Source organism: Egretta garzetta, unplaced genomic scaffold (assembly GCF_000687185.1).
Source record: "Egretta garzetta isolate BGI_Z169 unplaced genomic scaffold, ASM68718v1 scaffold744, whole genome shotgun sequence".
In the NCBI taxonomy this organism is placed as follows: Eukaryota; Metazoa; Chordata; class Aves; order Pelecaniformes; family Ardeidae; genus Egretta; species Egretta garzetta.
In genome coordinates, this window is record NW_009259482.1 from 77,723 (window position 1) to 77,945 (window position 223).

Consider the following 223-nt stretch of genomic DNA (forward strand, 5'->3'; position numbering starts at 1 on the left):
GCTCCCTGGGCTCAGTTCCCTCGTCCTCAGACCCCGTTCCGGGAGACGCGGCCCCGGCCTCTGCGTATGGGCATCTCCGCGCGCCCGTTCTCCCAGTGGAAAAAAAGAAAAACCCCAACAAAGAGATTTCCCGAGTCCGGGAAGAGTTCCCTGCTTGATTCTCTGAGACTTGACTGACACAGCCACGCGCCTCCCCAGGGAGCCTGCAGGAGGGGGGGCGGGG